This window comes from Anopheles merus, chromosome 3L, assembly GCF_017562075.2.
Source record: "Anopheles merus strain MAF chromosome 3L, AmerM5.1, whole genome shotgun sequence".
Taxonomy (NCBI): domain Eukaryota; kingdom Metazoa; phylum Arthropoda; class Insecta; order Diptera; family Culicidae; genus Anopheles; species Anopheles merus.
In genome coordinates this window covers 33,895,110-33,907,881 of record NC_054085.1, presented here as the reverse complement: position 1 = coordinate 33,907,881, position 12,772 = coordinate 33,895,110, and the positions used below count along the sequence as shown (strand labels likewise).

The window sequence follows — 12,772 nt, the reverse complement described above, 5'->3', positions numbered from 1 at the left end:
GTGCAGCGTTGGGGTGAACGGAAACAGCGCAGCGCATCAGCGCGAGCATTACCGCCGGCGTGCGTCCGGGAAGTTGCACCGTGCGCGTCGTCCTGTACGCGTCCAACTCTGTTTGTGTGTGTGCGTTTGTGTGTATTTTCGAGAATTGTTCCTCGAGGATCTCGTTTGTCGATGCCCCCTTTTGATTTTCTGCTCTGCAACAGTAGGCTGTGTGTTTGAAGCGTTCCTAACCGGCCTGCCGGACGGGATAAAACAAGAAGAGAGGGTCCTTGTACTTGCTATACACACACACACGCACGCACGTTTGGTGCGGCTGTGTGCGTGTGTGTTGGTTAGATCGAGCACCGGAGGGGGAAACACATTTTTGTGACAAAGGGCTCAGCGCGGTGGCGGCTGTGTGTGTGTGTGTGTGGTGCGTGCTGTTCCACCAATCGGGCAAGCGTTTTTCAATACTCAGAGTGGCAGCGGTGGCAACAGAATACTGCTGGGGTGTGTGTGTGTGTGTGTGTGTGTGTCTGTGCTTCGACCTGAAAGGACTCGGAAAGGACCGGAATCGGCCGTGACAGACGGGTTGATTAGGAAGAGAGCGCCCGGAGTAATGAATTTTATTCGAACCAACTGGTGGACGAGATTTGGTTGACGTGTGACGTTGGGAGGTGTACAGCTTGCGCATATTGTTGTGCAAGGCATTTGAAGTTGCTTTTTTTAATAAGGTTTTTGAGTCATTCTATTTTCACATTTAATTAATACAACATGCCTTCACTTTATGCAATGTTCAACGATTTTGGGCTAAAGCTATAATGACTTTTTGTGATTTTGGTGTTACAGAAACATAAATATTCTTTTCATTTATGTTTATTCTTTATGAGTTTTGCCACTGTCATTCTATCTTTTCGTGGTTGCTCCGAGTCTCTCATATTGTAGGACTTCCTTACACGATTGTAGGATTGCCTAGAGCATATTGATACTTTATAAAGATTCTTCGAATGTTTACGACATTTATTCAATCTGTTCGAAGAATTATAGCCTTTTCCTCAAATTTTGTTCAAATTATTTGATTAAAAATGTTAAAAGAACGTCAATAAATGGTGAAGGTTCTTTGAAATATGTGTCAGGCGAGTTAAACCTATTTTTGCATACATTAATATCACTATATGTCACATATTTCCATACCATCGCACAGTACCTAGCACATCTTAGGTACTAGCAAGGTACACTGTAACGACTGTAGTCATTGAAATTGAAAATCTTTTGATAGGGGCTCTGCATCAATGTAATAATTGACTGCTTAAAATCGAAATAATCAGACCTAATTGTCGTGCCAAACTTACGAATACACATCAACGCCATCCGGTCCCGTCCTATTCCTAAGTTTTCCATTATCTTCACCTTCTTCATTAGGCACAACATGACCGGTGTCGGTCAAGTCTGTACACCATCACCAACTTTTTATTGGGGTTTGGCTTTCAGGGATTTATTGATTACCCATATTAACAGGGTTCTATGTATTAGGGAGGTACGGTCCCCATTTGGGACATGAACCCATGACGGGCATGTTGTTATAAGTCGTGCTTGTTGACGACTGTACCACGAGATCGACCCAAGACCCGATTAAAAATGACCCAATCAACAATAAGTTACGAACGGTTTCGTACCAAGATTGAAGATAGTTGTTGATATAAAAGGTGTCTATTTGAGTCGCAGATCCGCATAAAATCCTCATTGCTCACTCATCCTCACAAGATCCTCAACAGTATGTTGTGGTTTTTTAGTTGATAAAAACCGTATCTGAAATCGCTTGTAGTCTATGGTTTTTGTAGGAAAATGCTTGAAGTCTCGTTTATTTCTATAGAAGTTGTGTGTTCATTGCATTCAACACACACACAAACCTTCACTGTAGGACGAGAGAGAATAGTTTTGAACACTCAACAACGAGGCAAAGGCAAATTTCGCCTACACAAAAACCACACTTAACCTCTTCCGTTTTGGCGGAAATCAAACCCATCCATCTTGGAACGTTTAGGCACATAGAGTGAAGAGATTTCTAATTGTAAACCGTTAGGCACCACCATTCCGTGCGGAAATCGAACGCCAAATCGACGCGCATGTTTCGCACACCGGCTACGTTGTAGAAGAGGGGGTTCGGGCTCGATTAAGTCGTTCGATGACTTGACCTCTCACACCTGCCAAAATCACCGCACAGGGGTGAGCCAACTGCTCCCCGTGGCCGAGGGGAGGAAAGCGTACAGCGCATAAAAGGCAATCGTTTTCGATGCGTTTATCGCCAATCCAATCGCGCACAGCAAGTGATCATCGAACGAACGTGTTGGAGTTCTTCTTCGCCCGTGTGGTGGCGGTGGAGCTTTTCTGCCTTCTGGAGCCGCAACGAGACGAAGAAAGTGCACACGGGGCCGCGGCCAGAAAATCTGGCTGGCCGGTGTCGGTCGGTCATTATCGGTCGTTTTGGTAGCGAAACACACAAACACCACAACACTCCGCCAGTAGGAATAGTATTGTGGCCCTTGCCGGCCTGTAGATAGACACAAAGGGGTGGAAAAACTACCGCTGCTTTCGACCAGAGCTCTGGCCGGCTGTGGGTTGCTTGCTGGTGTAGCCTAACAGCCCGTTGGATGCCGGGTTGGCGATCCGAACAACCCGAACGGTATACACACACGTGGTGTGTTGTGCGTTTCGCGTTTTGTACGCATGAAGCGCTTGATGATTCACGCGCATCTTTCTCCCTCTCTCTCTTTCTCTCTCTTATTCTTCTGACCAACTGGCAGATGGGCAAGCTCTACTAACGGAGGTTAGTAAAACAAGTTAAGCAACAAAAAAAAAAAAAAAATACGAATCAAACCAAAAGAGCCAAAGCGATCGTGTGTAAGAGCCAGCGTCTGTGTGCGTGTGTGTGTTCAAATAGGAGCAAACGGACCATTTCCCCCCCTTTACGCTTTTTTCTGGTGTGGTTAGTTCGCCCCGAGAGCCAGCCCAGCGAGACCCAACGCCTGTTTGTGGGCGCCACTTATGACTCTGGGCGATGATTAACAAATTATTTTCAACTGTTCGTTTTTTTTCGCTCGCTCGTTCGTTCGTTCTCTCGCTGCCAGTTGGTTACTTTTCGACCCGCTTTTAATGTACTTGCTGCCGGCAATAATAATGTGTGGGGCGGAGGGTGAGTGGAGGATATCCATTTGCTATTTGATTTGGGATTTTATTGTTGGGGGTGCGTTGATGCGGAGGGTAAAGATTGAAACTTTTGGGTTTCCGCGCAAAAAAAAAATGGAACAATAAAAATAATATCGTGCAATATGTGTGTATGTGTGGTGCGCAGGTGTTGAGGGCAACACTTTTCCGTCGCGCTCTTTCCCCTCATCGGCCGCGGTGGCCAATTGGAAATGGAATTGCCATTATCGGTCGGATTGAGGTTACATGCAGCTTAGTGTGGCAGTGTGCGGCTTTCCTTTCCTTCTGGGGGCTGATTGATGGAAAAGGTGCTTGAAAGAGACTTTCAAAACTCCATTTTCTTATCACTCACCCTAACGCTGGTGGTCGATAATGCCTATCATTAATCGAACAGTTTGAAGCAAATGTTGTGTCTTGTGAGGAACATTTAAATGAGGAGAAGCTCAAGTTTCTGCACAAACAAAATTAAACGCTAAGCTCTGAAACCGGTCCGCTACACTGGGTTTCACACAAGATAATCCACGTGTCCTCCATTCTACGAACGGTGCTGATCCCGTTCAGCTGGGGTGTCGATAGCGATAAGAGCCAGCGAAAAGGGAAAACAAAACTCAGCGAAAAACCAAGGAAAGTGGCAAGAGTGTTAGCTAGCGGCCCAACCGCGATCGTAAATCTTGATCGTCCGGAAAACAGCTAATGTGAGGAAAATTGGCACAGAAATCACACACCGGTGGCGGCAGGCCTCGGTTGCTTCGTGCTGCCCGCGGCAAAACAAACACCTCCTCGGGCGCTGGCGCGGGCTAATTAGTTGAGCTAAGACGATTAGATCGAGCACCTGTTCGCTGTGCTCACCTTTATCGTTTGTGTTTTAGCGATGGAGAAGGTCACCATTTTCGGGTGTGATCATTTTCCTTTTGTTTCTGCGCTTTTGGACGTTTTGGGTTTGGTGCAAAACTGAATTGTTGTAGAAATGCAAAGCGCAGTACGATCATGTGGCCCTCGTGCCGTTAGTATGTTTGCGCATAAACCCTGCAAACCACTGCTATTGCTAGCTCATGTGTGCAAGCTGTGTGAGTGTGTGTGTGAGTGTGGTATACGAGAGTGAATAGATTGATCGTTTGGAGGGGAGGCAAAACAACAACAACAAAAAATAAAGGGAAACGATTCCGAAATAGGGAGCAAAAAAAAACAACAACCGAGGGATGTACGGAGCAAAACCAGCCAACCGAGGCACTGGGCCGCGCATCGAGAGCATTTTATTCTGTTTTTCTTATGTCGTATGTGTGTGTGTGTTTGTGTGTCTATGTGTGTGTGTGTGTGTGTCTGTATGTGTCTGTGCGCTGTTTGTTATTACTATCGCTCCTACACGCAAACGCCCGGCGTGCGCGAACGAGCGCGCGTGCCTGACGTTGCTCGCGCTCGATCTTCATTGCGCACACACGCACCGACTAAACGGTCCCAGTATGATCGTATGTGGCCTGGGCCGCCGGGTTGCCGATTGGGCGAACCCTTTTTTTCGCTTCAGACACAGAGTTCCAGAGGCTTTTCCCCAGTGTCAGGGAGCGTGCGCGCCCGCGCCCGGTTCCGTTTCGGGTCAATCAGTCAACGGCCCCTCCGGGGTGTGTATGCGCCGCAATACGGAAGTGCCACTGAACCGTCGTGCGTTTTTCCTGCGCAGCCCAATTTGTGATGCGATGGGATGGCCAGTGGGGGAGGTGCGTACGATGCAGGGGTTTGACGTGTGCCCAGCCCTGGGTATCGTACCGTGATGCCGCTACGGTACGGACCTGTTGACCGGTTCAAGCTCCTCCAGTGTTTTGGAATGAGGGGACGCGCGGCACTCTTGGGTGGTGGTGAAATTTAGAAATTTGTTGTGGTGGAAAATTAATTCCATAGTTTTTACGCATTTGGTTTTTGGAGGAGCGCGCGCCCGGCGCTGTGGAATAGTAATGCAATGGAATAGTCCGAATTTCAGCGAGTGTGCTCTCAACCGTCCAGCAGTTGGCTCCTCGTTGCCACCTACAGCGGGCCTGTTGTACTGTGTAAGGTTGCGGTAGTAAGCTATTAATTGCCCAACAGCCATCATATGTGTGCCATCATCGGTGTAACAAGCGGCGAGTGTTAGGCTGCGGTATCCCTGCCGGTATTAACAATTTCTAATGAGTGTGGCGGTGCCCCCTGCTACACTTTGGTGGGTGTTTTGGTTTGGTGAACCCTACGTAACGCACCAAAAACGCGTTGTAAACAGCTGTAGCGACCACCAGCAAGTGGATTGGTAATGGTTTATATTGCTTTATTGTACGATTGGTACGATTCGAATTCCACCGAGTGAGTGAGGTAAGGTAACAGTCCAGTAATGCGTACGCGGTTGTAGCTCGTGTACGTTACTGACAGGCGAGTGATGTCCTACAGCCTGTCCCTATTACGCTCTGATAACACTTTGATGGTTGGATAGTTGTTTTGTTGGTAGCAAAAGTTGCAGCCAAAAGGAATGTGTTGGTTAACAAGAATTAATATGTGTCATTACGCCATGGCTCGTTGCGTTGGTAAGCGTACGATCATTGCGCAGCTGTTAAAGATGCGCGATCCTTACAATCATGGGTTTTTATGAGTAAGATGTGCGTGTACATTCCTGTGTCTTGTTTTGAGGATATATTTTGGTGTACACTGAGTCATTCGCATAGAGTTAGGTCTCGGATCGCAACGCTGAGTCAATCGTTAAGCAGTCGTCGCAGGCTGTCTTTTTGTTATAGTTGGCACGGTATCTTGAAATTCTGTGAGATCCACAAAGAGTAACCACGAAAGTGTGTCTTTGTGCGACTGGCGAAAGTATGATGATAACAGATTAATGAAGATACCTTAACGTGTACTGAGAATACTCAAATATCCTTATATCTATCATCTTTGGAAAACTCCAACTCCAAGAACCCAAGATGGTTGTATTAATTCATTCGGTAGAATAAAGTCTCTCAAACACTACAAATGTAACTTGATGTCCTTAAAACAACATTGTACAGCTGTAGATACTTTGATAGCTATGAGATAGTAGGAGAGAAAACATATAAAAACTTATTTTAGGGATAGTTTTCAGGAGATAGTTTTTAAGGGATAGAATACATCGATATTCTGGGAAGATCTTAATTGCATCATCTCCCCAATTCTCGGAGATTACGATGAGGTTGGATGGCTTATAACTATGAGAGAGTCAAGTTTCGTGGAAAACTTCCTTGAAGTCAAATTGAAGTAGGCAACATCAAGATATTAAAACGAAAGACGTCAAAAGCAAAGAGTGAATCTTTGTGATCCGCCGATTATTTCTAAATAATTGAGAAAACTCTATCATGTTAATGCATTCTCTTTAATGAGTGTCCTGTAAATATAAATTGATGTTTTAAATTTCACGTATTACTTGTGAAGAATTGAAAATGAAGTTCTATTACAATGACATTTATTCTTAACACGAGGCACACGAAGCTCATAATCTTCACCAATAACCAAAGCAGGGATTCAAGTAACCGACATTCGAGCACAGTGAAGGTTCCTTGGTTTTAGAAAAAAATGATTAACTGCGTCTGTCGTGCTTTCCACACACTCCAATAGAATTCACGTTTAATTGATTCATATTTTTGTACAATTTTGATACGTAAATTTGCCCGCACCTTAGAACGCAACCTTTCTTCGTCCTCGTACTCTCGACGGTCGACAAAAGGAGGTCGTGTGTGCTGGTGCTGATGGCTGGCCTTTTGTCTTCGTTTTAAAGGGCACAAAGCGGACAAGCAGAAGGTGAACACACGGCTTTCTGTCTCTCTTACTCTTTCTCTCTTTCTCCTATCGTTCGTATAAATGGGGAGAACGCGAAAGAATTCGACCGTTTTCTGTACAGTCGTGCGCGTCCTTTTTTTCAAGGGTGTAAGAATGTTGATCCTTATGCTCTCTCTCTCTCTGTGTCTGTGTGATTATTTGGGTAAGGGTGTGTTTGTACGAAATATGGAACGTGAGCGGGCCCGGTTTGCCAAAATCGTTGTTTGCAAGAGGGTCCATATATCTTCACCAGAAGTTTTGGTTCAGCCGTTTGGTCGGCTTTTTTTCCTGGTTTGCTCTGCCGTTTTCCCTACGAATCATCCCTACAGATCCCTCTGCCAAAAACTAATCGCAAGCGGCACGAATTGTAATGGCAGCCGGATGCGACGGTGGAACAGAAGAGTGAACGGAGCGCTAAAAAGCAGCGAACGTGTGCACAGGATATTGACCCTCCCCGGGTGGGAGGAATCTGGTAGGAAACGAATCATTCATCCCCTAGCACAAAAGGGGGTTTGTTGCATGGCTGTGAGCTACGGTCGTAGCCGGGAATTTTCCTTTCTACCGCTCGTTTTACAATGCGCGCCCCGTATGCAATCCGATTTCATATCGATGGTGTGTCCTGGTGTAAAGTTATTGTAAGGAGATGTTCAGCAACGGAGGCCTGTGTGCGTTTCCCATTGGGCATTCTCACACACAGACACATTTCAAATGGCGCAACATAAAATAAAACGTTGCGCCTTGGGTATGTGAACGGTGACCGTGAGTGTGGTGTAAATATTTTCCATTAATTTACGCATAATTTTAATAGTCCGTTTCGTTTTCGCTCCTGGTATGTAAAGGGCACACGGAACGGCGTTGTGTATTGTCATTTAGGCCGGCAATGAGGGCGGTAAGGTCGGCGGTTACCACCTTATCCCATCTGTTTTCTTTTCTTTACCACCTCCCCAACTGACGGCTCGTCCGGCTGGTTGTTCTGCATCGCGCAACACAGGACGGAAGGGTCCTTCGCTGGTGCTAATCATTAATTCATCCTGCAAAGTGTGTACTTGCACCGATGCCTCAGGGGGTTGGAGCACTTTGTACCGAGCGTCCGTTAGTTTTCATTTTGTCTCAATGTGTGTGTGTGTGTGTGTGCCCCCGTGTGTACTCGCGTATCCTGGGCAAACAACCTCTGCGGACGAAAAGGGAACAAACTGTTCGCGGATCACAGAAGACAGCACGTTTATGCGGTTGCGGCGTTCTTAAAGCAGTTTAATCTGTGTTGTTTCTCGCCTTACGGCAAGAATGCACGGGCCAAGACCGAGTGCGATAGAGAAACGCGAGGGAGAGAAAGAGAGAGAGAGAGCGCGCAAGAGGCTGCGCGTGAAGATGAAAGACAGCTGGGAGTTTGAAGATTCACGGTCTCGGTGCGTGCAGCGTCACTGCTGCAGCCTCGGCTTGATCCGTTGTAACGACGTTCTCTCTTCCCGAAAGGTCTTGGTTTTTTTGTTGTTGTTGTGTCCGTACACTTTGTTGCGATTTTATTGCAGTTTTAAATAGCTTTCTTGATGTGTTTTTTGTTGCTGTTGTTCTGCGTGCTGCTGCATGCTAGCCTTCGGTTCGTACAGATTTGAGGCAGCAGCGGGCCGTTTTACAAGAGCACGAAAGCGAAAGTGGGAATATGGAACAAATGAAATCAAATCCCACGAGAAATTTTGCAAGAGTGGATGGAAGCAGTAATATACTTTTGTTTACTTCTGCCAAGATTACCTCTTGCGAGCAGAGTTTATTAAGTTTCCATCGATTGGAGTGCTGTTGTTTGAGGCATCATCATAATGTTCTTGGAGGGATTTTGCATGGGATGTTTTTAAACGTCGTAGTAACATAGAGACGTTTTAGAGCCTCTTCTTTCAGGGCTTTTTGTCCCAGACAACCATTGTTTTGATGCGGCACAAAAACGTTTCATTTAAAACGTTCCAATAGTTTCATGTGCTGCGACAACAATTAGCCATTCCCATCTGGATACCGATATGCTCCGGAAAAAAAAGTGACACTCACATGTGGCATAAATTCACACCCCGAAGTTTAAAGACCCCCGTTGGACGATATCATTCCATGCCGAGCGGGCCGAGCCTAATCAAATGCACGCTCGCGCACCCGGGTCGCCCCGGTTGAGAAGTTTTTTCAGGTCTCCTGCAACGACCTCTTTCGGACGGAGCGTCTCAGCCTGGGCACCGGTTATTATGATAATGTTATGGGGTTGCTGTACTGGCAGTTAGTTCACACGCCGCCAGGGTCCTAGCATACCTTCCTGGTGCTACTGCGCTGGTGCTGCTGTTGTTGCGTGCCGCAGAGGTTCCCCCACGTCGACTGTCGGCGATCACGTACTGCGATGACACACACAGAGATCTACCATTAAAAAGTGGTAGATCGGAACGTGCGATAGAGGACTAAATAGAGCGAGAGGTATATACACACACAAAAACCCATATCACCATCTGTTGCAAGCGTTATGATCACCGTGTTGGGCACAGCAGCAGCTCCTCGCCAGTCCGTAGGTAAACTGTTAGTTTTTGTCTCCTTGGATACGGTTTCGTTACGGTGGTAGTTGGGATAGTTTCCTGCCGCTGTTACTACGGTGTGCTGCGTTTGTGTGTGCGTGTTTTGAGGCTCCGAAAGGACATGTGGTGTCCTCGACCGATCGAGTGCAGCCAGCCCTGCCGAGCTGGCAGGCATTGCTGGGTTCGTCGTCTGCTATCATCGGCATGGCACGGGGGTCATGATCCTTTCCTTCTTTCCCTCTCTTTTTTTGTTTTTTTGCTGGCTCAGTCTGCCCGTCTGTCTGTCGTCATAAATATTGGGTGTACGTATGCGTTACCGTGTGCCTTTGGGAGGGCCGAGCTCTGGGGGCAATAGGGACATCACCATCCAGCGAACATCTGTTTTGTTTTTTGAAGCCAGCAGAAGTGAGAGCGATATTAGAAGAGTCAGCAGGAGACGGTAACACAAGGAGCTTCGTAAAAGGGCCCCGAGGTAAGGGCCGTGTGTCATAACGTTCAGCGTTTTTGTTGGTTAACTTCATTTGTATAAGTGTGTGTGTGTTTTCAATTGGCATGGAATATTATGCTCTTGGCATGGGTACGTAAGAGCATTGATAGAAAAAAAAGGTTTGTCGCTTGTAGGTTACATGCTGCATGCTTCAGCGAATGCGGATCGTAATGGATCACACAGGCAAGGATAAGGCAACTACAAGGAAGGGCTATAAGGTGGAGTGTGGTTACTCGTGTTTGACAGTTTGACGTCCGCAGTAGTTCACGTACGAGCTTGTGGGGCGTAACGCTCACTAGTTCTATTGTTATTGGAACGGAGTTTTTTTTATAAAAACACCCTCTCCCGGAGCGTTGAGTAGGTTTCATTATGAAGTTGGTTGTTGCTGCTGCTGCTTTTTGCCCCCTTCTGCCTAACTAACTCACCAATACCAAGGCGCTCGTTGTGCTTTACCGATACACACAATCGTTGTGCGATCGCACCCATTCATGCTGCAATATGCAACAACGAGCTGTCTGCTCTCGTCTACCCTTTGCGTCCCTTTAACCTTCCACCGGGCGCATAACAATCAACCCATACACGCGACTTGGTTGATTTGCGATTTACTGTGCTTTATTTATTCGCATACACACTCGCTTTTACGCGACGCACACTCTCTGTGCCTTCGAGTTTGAAAAAATCGAACATTTCATTAAAATGGGATAAATCATTGCTCGCGCGCACAGCGTCATTTGAATGGTCTCGCTCATTGTGCCCGGAGGGCAATTTGTGCATTGTTTTACCTTCGTGGTATTGCAACTTGGGGGAGGGCGAGTGCATCCGGGGGTACATTAAAGGGAGCAGTAGTAGCAGCCGTTTGGTTGCGAACAATTCGGGGCGTTGGTGGTGTGTGCTCGTCCGATCGAAGCGGAACGTTATGGAGTCTTTTTTTGCTGCCTTGTTCATTTTCCCCGGCGAGGAGGCATGAGCAGACGGAGGGAGGGTTGGGCTAATGTTTCTTGTTCGCTTTTAAGCCTGCTCCACCGGCCTGCTCGCCCCATATGCTGGCTAGACACGGAAGGAAGTATGGTTTGTGGAGGAAGCGAAGTAGGAGGGGAGAAACGAACGGTAGCACATGTGTTCTGTTTGGTAACCAACGGTCAGGGTTGTCCAAGTGTTGTTTGTGGTGTCATATTTGTTTTTTTTTTATAATTATGTCTTTCAGGAGGTCAATGACAGTTGAATAGAAAAGTGGTATGATATGAGTTACATTGATGAAAATAATTATGAACAAAAAACGTTTAGTATTGAATCTTTCATTGAAGAGAAATTATAAAGTAATGAACAGCTACTACGTTACGAATAGCAATAAGTTCGCTATTCTAAAAGAAAGCAAAATAACCGGTTTAGTTGTAAAATAATGTTCGTATGGAAGCTAATTTTGGCCTGATTGACCTTTGACCTACATCAACAATCTATTTTAACGTTTATTTGTTGAACCATTTTTAAAGGAAATAATTTATATTTTATTTTGATATTGCACACACACACACACACACACACACACACACACACACACACACACACACACACACACACGCATGTGTAGAGAATATTATGATTATTTGTGTTGCTCGATTTTTTTGCTTTTGTGCAAATGCGCTAGTATTGTACAAGTTTGACAACCCTGCTTGAAAGCATGCTGATTCCATCCGCACATTTTTTAAGACCGCATGTGTATGTATTTGCCATCTGCTCTGGTGTGTTGGTGAGTGTATATTTACGATCGTATCGGTGTGTGCACACACGGAGGATTTTATGGCTTGCTTTATTATCGCTCTCGCTCTATCTCTCTCTCTCACCGCTTTATGCCGCACCTCGATCATACGTGAAGATCCCGTTTGATCGACAGGAAAATGTGTGCAAGACTTGTGCTTCCAAATAATAAAACCTCACACGATCATCAAACCCCTTCTCCCCCTTGCTCTCAACCCATCGGGTTATACAGGCTTACACTGCTAATTATTGCGGGATTTAAGGTGGCTTTGCCCTCCTAGCCCTTCCAACCAGCGGAAAGAGTTCGCTGAGCGCACAGAGCGAGAGTGTTTAATATCCACACCTGGAACTTTATGCTCGCTGATAATGATAAAAATCAAAGTAACACGAACCTCACCCTACCGCCCATTGGCAGCACTGCAGCATAAATCGCACCACCGAGGCGCATTCCGTTCGAACGGACCGTTGGGGCTCGGTGGCACGCGTAACATTGGCACTCTCCGACCGTTGGCATTTATGACTTTTCCTTTTTTCGAATTTTGGACGCGCAAAGAAATGGTTTCGGGGCCGGTTGGTTGGCTGAACCCACTGTGTGATGGTGGTGGTGGTTTCACGCGTGCGCTTACGCTGGTGCTTTACGGTGCTCCGGGGCTACTCTGTATGCACATACATTTGGCTTCCCCCGATGGTAATTACTGGCCTTTCGTTCACCTTGTCGCGACCACCATCCGGGGCATCGGTCGAAATGGGGGAAGAGAGTGAGCAGCAAAAGACAGAGGCAGAGAAGCACCAGGGTGGGGATATTTGGGCGAGCTAGAAGTCTGAGCCACACGGGCAGTGGTGTGTGTCGCGTCACCGCGTGTTTTGGTGTTGTTGGTATCGGAATGTGTTTATGACGAATGCATGGGCAGCTGGAAAGGAGCCCCACAACACCTACAATCGGTCCCAAAAACAGAAAATAACAATAGAAACACACACACAGTACAACAGAAACACTCAAATTTAGGAG

The 12,772-nt window shown here is 46.5% G+C and overlaps 1 protein-coding gene across 3 annotated transcripts in view; it reads left to right on the top strand.

Moving 5' to 3' along the window:
- Nucleotides 1–12,772, top strand: part of LOC121598347 (RNA-binding protein 24-B-like) — a 50,345-nt gene that overhangs the window by 2,204 nt on the left and 35,369 nt on the right. The gene's annotated exons all lie outside the window — the stretch shown is intronic.